Raw genomic sequence first — 6,370 nt, 5'->3', positions numbered from 1 at the left:
ATGAGGGGGTTGGACTATGAAGAGAGACTAAATAGACTGGGTCTGTACTCGTTGGAGTTTAGAAGGATGAGGGGGGATCTTATAGAGACGTAAAAGATAATGAAGGGGATGGATAGGGTAGAGGTAGAACATAGAACATAGAACATAGAACATTACAGCGCGGAACAGGCCCTTCGGCCCACAATGTTGCGCCGACCAGTCTTATCTTTTAAAAAAAAAACATTGACCCACTAATCTAAACCAATCCCTTTTCGTCCATAAACCTATCCACCAATCTCTTAAACGCCCCCAAACTAGGCGCATTTACAACTGCAGCAGGCAGGGCATTCCAGTCCCTCACCACCCTCTGGGTAAAGAACCTGCCCCTGACATCCGTCCTATAACTACCCCCCCTTAATTTAAAGCCATGCCCCCTCGTGCTAGATTTCTCCATCCGAGGAAACAGGCTATCAGCATCCACCCTATCTAAACCTCTAATCATCTTATATGTTTCTATAAGATCCCCTCTTAGCCGCCTTCTTTCCAGTGAAAACAACCCCAAATCCCTCAGTCTCTCCTCATAGGACCTCCCCTGCATACCAGGCAACACCCTGGTAAACCTCCTCTGCACCCTCTCCAAAGCCTCCACATCCTTCCTGTAATGTGGGGACCAGAACTGCACACAGTACTCCAAGTGCGGCCGCACCAGAGTTGTGTACAGTTGCAACATGACGCTGCGACTCCTAAATTCAATCCCCCTACCAATAAACGCCAAGACACCGTACGCCTTCTTAACAACCTTATCTACTTGATTCCCAACTTTCAGGGATCTATGTACACATACACCTAGATCCCTCTGCTCCTCCACTCTATTCAAAGTCCTCCCGTTAGCCCTATACTCAACACATCTGTTATTCCTACCGAAATGGATTACCTCACACTTCTCCGCATTAAACTCCATCCGCCACCTCGCGGCCCAGCTCTGCAACCTGTCCAAGTCACCCTGCAAACTTCGACACCCTTCCTCACAATCTACCACACCTCCGACTTTGGTGTCATCAGCAAACTTACTAATCCACCCAACTATACCCTCATCCAGATCATTAATAAAGATTACAAACAGCAGTGGCCCCAAAACAGATCCCTGAGGCACACCACTCGTAACCGCACTCCATGATGAATAATTACCATCAACCACCACCCTCTGTCTCCTATCTGCTAACCAATTCCTGATCCAAGTACCTAAATTACCACCAATCCCATACATCTGCATTTTCTGCAGAAGCATACCATGGTGAACCTTATCAAACGCCTTACTAAAATCCATATATACCACATCTACTGCCTTACCCCTATCCACCTCTTTGGTCACCTTCTCAAAGAACTCAATAAGGTTAGTAAGGCACGACCTTCCCGCTACAAAACCATGCTGACTATCTCTAATCAATTCATTACTCTCCAAATAACTATAAATCCTATCCCTAATAATTCTTTCTAAAATCTTGCCCACTACAGAAGTAAGACTCACTGGTCTGTAATTCCCAGGGAAGTCTCTGCTCCCCTTCTTAAACAATGGGACAACATTCGCTGTCCTCCAATCTTCTGGTACTATACCAGAGACCAACGACGACCTGAAGATCAGAGCCAGTGGCTCTGCAATCACCTCTCTTGCCTCCCATAGAATCCTAGGGTAAATCCCGTCCGGACCAGGGGACTTATCTATTTTCAACCCATCTAGAATATCCAAAACATCCTCTGTATCAACTACAATACTTTCTATCTTACACCCCTTCACCCCAGTGACCTCCTCAGCTACATTCATATCGTCCTGCGTGAACACCGAAGAGAAATAATGGTTCAATGCCTCTCCAATCTCTTCCGGTTCCACACACAACTTCCCCCTACTGTCTGTAACTGGCCCTAATCTTGCCCTAACCAACCTTCTGTTCTTGACATACCTATAGAACGCCTTAGGATTCTCCTTAATCCTATCAGCCAAAGTCATCTCATGCCCTCTTCTAGCCCTTCTTAACTCCCTCTTCAACTCCCTCCTAGCCAATCTAAAGCTTTCTACTGCACTACCCGAGCCCTCAAGCCGCATCCGAACATAGGCCTCCTTCTTCTTCCTAACCAACAAATCAACTTTTTTTGTGCACCACGGTTCCCTAGCCCTACCAATTCCTCCTTGCCTGACAGGGACATACCTATCACAGACCCACAGTAGCTGCTCCTTGAAAAAACTCCACATTTCAGACGTTCCTAGTCCCTGTAATCTCCTAGTCCAATCAATGCTTCCTAATTCTCTCCTAATGGCCTCATAATTACCCTTCCCCCAGCTAAAACTACTGACCCGAGGTTCATGCCTATCCCTTTCCATCACTAAGGTGAACGTAACCGAATTGTGGTCACTATCACCAAAAAGCACACCAACTTCCAAGTCTAGCACCTGGTCCGGCTCATTTCCCAGCACCAAGTCCAATATAGCCTCACCTCTAGTTGGCCTATCTACATATTGAGTCAAAAAACCTTCCTGCACACTCTGAACAAAAACTGACCCCTCTAACGAGCTAGAGCTATAACAATTCCAATCAATGTTAGTAAAGTTAAAATCCCCCATAACAATTACCCTATTACTTTCACTCCTAACCAGGATCGTCTCTGCAATCCTTTCCTCAACCTCTCTAGAACTTTTTGGAGGTCTATAAAAGACTCCCAACAGGGTGACCTCTCCTCTCCTATTTCTAATTTCTGCCCATACTAGTAGAGAGATTCTTCCCGCTCAGAAAGGACAGCAGGACTAGAGGGCACAGCCTCAAGATAAGGGGGGGGGGGCGCAGTTTAGAATGGAGTTGAGGAGGAACTTCTTCACTCAAAGGGTGGTGAATCTCTGGAATTCTCTGCCCGTTGAAGTGGTGGAGGCTACCTCGCTAAATATATTTAAGTCACGGGTAGATAGGTTTTTGGTAGGCGAGGGAATTAAAGGTTATGGGGAGAAAGCGGGAAAGTGGAACTGATCCACTTCAGATCAGCCATGATCTTATTGAATGGCAGGGCAGGCTCTAAGGGCTAGATGGCCTACTCCTGCTCCTATTTCTTATGTTCTTACTTACGTTCTTATGGTATTGTCCCCAGAAGCGTAGGGGGTTTTAATTAAGTCAGGCAGCATGGTCGGTGCAGGCTTGGAGGGCCGAAGGGCCTGTTCCTGTGCTGTAATTTTCTCTGTTCTTTGTTCTTAGTTGGTGCAGACTCAATGGGCCAGATAGCCTCCTTCTGCCAGTCGGGATTCCGTGGAAATGGAAGATGATAACCTTCCCCTCTCCCCCACGAGTATTACCTGGATGGAGAATCAATGGGGCACCTTTCCCTGAGAGAATGATGTTTCATTTTTGCCTAGAAGGAAGTTGCAAAACAATCTGGTGATTCCTTGATCTGAATATCCACTCGTGCACCCAGTGAAAATATGTCAATCAGCATATGTGATTCAGTACCATGTGTATTACATCTGAGTTGAGACTGACACATAACATGTATGGGTAACCAAAGAATAGGACAGAAAATATAAGAATTGCTGAGTACATCTACAATCAAAAGTCTGCTAGATTTAAAATCAATGTGAAAAGATATAATATACAAAAATATGGCAATCAAAACGCTGCACATTTTATTTAATAGATCAAGGATTAAGTTCAACATGATTTTTATATCACCTGCCTTGTCTAATCCATTTGTAGGAATCTTCAGGGGGTCATTAGTTTGACAATAAGACCGCAACATGGCTTTCCAATAATATGCTATTTAAGGGAACTTTTCATCATTGACTTTTAATAAGATCTATTAGCTATCAAGATGATTAAAATCAGAGCGTGCACTTTAAGTTTTAAGAACAGTAAAATTGTACATAATAATATATTAATAATAATATGATGGAAAGAAAATTGGAGCCTTTGTCATCACTATTTGTAGCTCTGGACTGCAATAAAAGTGCATGTGGCCACAGCAACATGAATCCTTTGGGAGGCCGATTTGCTCAATTGACTGGAAATCCAATTGTTCATTGATGCTGAAATGTAACACACACTCTAGACCACAAGGTTTGCCTGGCTTGTCACCAGCTCGGATATCTTTGTTGAATTCAGTAAGTGAATCATATTGTATTCATTCCAAAGAGAAACCAGAGAAAACATGGTATCCACAGTCATGCAGTTGGTAGTAACCAGACTGGCAGGTTTTCAAGACTCCTGACAATAGAAAATGACCTGGTGCATTTCAGACATAGGTATAGCCCTTTGACAGTTATTTATTATTACAAGTAATTACAGTTTATCAAAAAGAATCCCTCTACTGCATTAACAATTTAATAATTCAGTGTGCTAGATTAATTTGTCAGTAACAGTGACCATAGCTTCAGAACACAATGGTTATGTAGTTAGGTTATCAACAGTTCTAGATATTAAATACCAAAATACAAAGTCACTTTGAAAACATCATTCATGGATCTGTGGAGAAAATATAATTTAGAATGTAGTAGGACATTTGTGATTAGCAATTATCAATGTTCACAAATTGAAACAAAGTAGTCTGAGAGTGATAAGAAGGTAAATTATGTATTTACATGCATTCATACTTTAATTCCATCCTTATATATCACTCCTTTACAAATAATGCAATACTTTTTCCTCCGCATACCAGTTGTCTCCATTAGAGGTTTTCCGTTTAGAAAATCAAAGATATCATCCAAACTCTGGGTCAAATATTTCAGGAATTCATTTCCTTTTAAAACTACTATCATACTAAATGAGATTATATCCAAACCAGGTATTGTAAATGTTGTATCAACAGCCGTATTCAATATGTTCGTTGAGATATCATTGAGTCGGATGTAGGTGGGATCTTGGTGCAATTGTGGTAAAGACACACTTGTGCACTCTGACAGGCAGTGCATTGCAAACAAATGTAAATCAAATCCATTGCCTACAGATTAATTGAAAAATCAATGTATAATTACTTAATGAATATTAAACAAATAATCAGAGTATAATCTTAATAAATGAAGTGTGATTTCAGTTTTTTAGATGATTTATGTGGAGTGGGTTGCCAATGCTCTGGTTCTTTTTTCTAATAGCCCACTGGATTGGGGGTCCTGTGCCGCATGCCCTATTATGTGGAGATGTTGACGTTGGCCTCACCTGAGGAAGGAGCAGTGCTCCAAAAGCTCGAGATTCCAGATAAACCTGTTGAGCTTTAAACTGGTGTTGTGAGACTTTGCATGCCCTATTAGTTAGACTTTTTATTCTGGCCTTTCAGCTCAGAAATTTTGTGCTGCAGCCAGCTGGATATTTGAACAGATAACCAAGGTTACAGCACATTTGAGACCTTAATTATTGGGGGCAACAGCTGATCTCCTTACCCAATGATACTTATGGATTGAGAAAGAAATGGAGGAATGACTGAAAAGGAAATACAGTTAATTGAGGTAAATTTAAGCATCGAAATGAGAAATAAAGAGAGGGGATAATAGTTTGGATTAAGAGAAAGAGGGACAGAAAGGACACATCAGAAAAATACATTTAAAATTTTCAGAAAGGTTTACCAGCTGAGATTCCACGATTCAATTGTTCCCTTTCTAGAGAAGCTGAGTGGTATTACAGAATATAAATCAAAATCATTAAAATACTTCTGTTAAGTACCAGCTCTAACTTGCTGCTGAAGGTTTAATTGGTAACTACATTATGTGTAAAAAAACAAGGTGTGCACCTTGTTGAAAGTCATGAGGAGATTAAGGGTGAGCTGCCATTTGTATAAGCCTAATGGCAGATTGCTGCAAAGTGTGCAGCAACTTGTATAAATTAGCAATTCACAGCATACCTCTTCCTCACTATTATGCATGATTGCATCTGGACTTAACTTCTGTTCCATTATGAAATTTTTTCCAAACTTGATACTCCAGTTGTCTGATTTGCAAGGATTTTCTTTGACTCTCGAATGTCTCCTGCGCCACACTGACTGCTGTTTTCACTGACTCGTTCAACTTGAATTCAAGTTTCCTGACAGCTGCAGATGTGCTGGATCAGTTTGGCTCAGGCCTAGGGCTGATAGCCGGATTTTCTATGCTGTCCCTAAATATCTCCTCCAGGAAATGCAACATGGCCACACCATCACCCCCAGGAATGCTCAATGTTAATGCCAGATACACTGTTCTTAGCAATGATCAAACTAAGGATTTGTCAAACCAGCAGTTCCCGCTATAACCATGGAGTATAGTGTAGGTGAGTTCAGTTTCATTCTCAACCCGAGTATTGTCCAGTCAGAGGCAGAAAATGGCAGGATCCAGTTAGTGCAAGTTATCTGTGTTTCCCAAATCCATCAAATCCTATCTCACTTTTGCTCAGAT

Source organism: Carcharhinus amblyrhynchos, chromosome 5, assembly GCF_965287045.1.
Source record: "Carcharhinus amblyrhynchos chromosome 5, sCarAmb.v2.hapA, whole genome shotgun sequence".
Taxonomy (NCBI): Eukaryota; Metazoa; Chordata; class Chondrichthyes; order Carcharhiniformes; family Carcharhinidae; genus Carcharhinus; species Carcharhinus amblyrhynchos.
The sequence above is the reverse complement of the archived record's forward strand: the minus strand, read 5'-3'. Positions refer to the sequence as shown.